Here is a 1,483-nt window from a genome sequence, read left to right as displayed (position 1 = left end):
TCTTGCTCTTTCTTTCTTTCCTTCTCTTTCTTTCACTCTTTCATTTATTTGTTCCTTCTCTCTACTCTCTCTCTCTATCTCTCCTTCCCTCTTTCCTCCTTCTGCAGCCCACCCCCCTTCTCTTTTTGCTCCCACCCCCGCTGGCTGGGGAAGGGGAAGCTTTTGAAGATGCCGCCCCCCCTTTTGCTTCCCCTTCTGACATCACTTCCGGCGATGTCAGGGGGCGTTGCATATGCTAATGAGCTATTATGCTAATAGCATAGTATCTCATTAGCATACCATATGCTAATGAGTTCCTGCAGCTCTTTTTCTAGGAAAAGACCCCGGCCCCCTCTTGTTCCTTTCTAAGTCTACTGAAGTCCATTAGCTTAGAATGGGTATACTCTGCTTAGAATTCCTTTGTTAATGTCTTTGTACCTTCACCTTATAAAGGTAATGTAGTGAACTTGATGACATCACAATACTATCATCACAATACTATCTCAGCATCAGAATGATACTGTCTTAATTCTGGTTTTTAGTAGTCCACATAGCTTACTATAAATGCAGGGTAATAATTGGCTGCTTGCTTTTCCTTCCAAATAGACATACCAAGCTTCAGAACAGTGCAAAAATTTCTGCACATTGTACATGCATACTGTGGGGCTTGGAAATACACTGAGTACCTTTATTATAAATCTTTGTATCTGTGCAGATTTGCCTTTAGGCAAATAAGTAGCAAATAAAGAAATACCAGGGAATACAAAACTCAGAGGAAGTCTGAAGAAACAACATGATCAAGGGAGCAAAGCAAGACGTGTGTGATGTCGCATTTTAGCCACAGCCTTTTCACAATAGAATTAGTTAAGTAATTTGTTCATAATACTCTGTTTCTCAAATCAATTAAAGTACACTGCTGGTACTTAAGAATAAGCACTTCAGTAGCAGTATTTCTCTGAGAAAGAAAATATTTGCCTCCGCAGAATACTGTGAAGATATGTTGTTACAGTATCATTCAATCAACAGCTGTTTTGAACACAATAGTTAAATGCAACCAAGGAAATAATTTAAACAACCCCTAGATGGTAGCTGTCGAAATGAAGGATTTGTTAGAGGGAGATATAGGAGACCAAGTTTTTACTTCAGGAAAAAGGGGGAAACCAACTGGGTTTGGTACAGAATAAGAAACCTCTCCAAAGATGGAGAATAAGAAACATCTCCAAAGCAACAGTTCTTGGCCCCATGCCAGTAAGCCTAGGCCAATATGAGACCCGAACTCACACCTGGCTCCCTGACTCCTAGACCAAGTTTAATTCATTTTAATTGTATATATATATTAATCTTTGTTGTGAGCCTCCCTGAGCCCATCGTGGGATAGAACGGGATATCAATGCAATAAATAAATAAAAAAGAACCTTGCTCATCCCTTAGACTACCACCCACAGGAATCCCCCCCAGAGCAGGAAGGGGTTGCCAGCCAGCCCTGGCACCACTGCCCACCCAA

The sequence above is a fragment of the Gekko japonicus genome, unplaced genomic scaffold (genome assembly GCF_001447785.1).
Source record: "Gekko japonicus isolate JY-2015 unplaced genomic scaffold, Gekko_japonicus_V1.1 scaffold1057, whole genome shotgun sequence".
Classification (NCBI taxonomy): Eukaryota; Metazoa; Chordata; class Lepidosauria; order Squamata; family Gekkonidae; genus Gekko; species Gekko japonicus.
The sequence above is the reverse complement of the archived record's forward strand: the minus strand, read 5'-3'. Positions refer to the sequence as shown.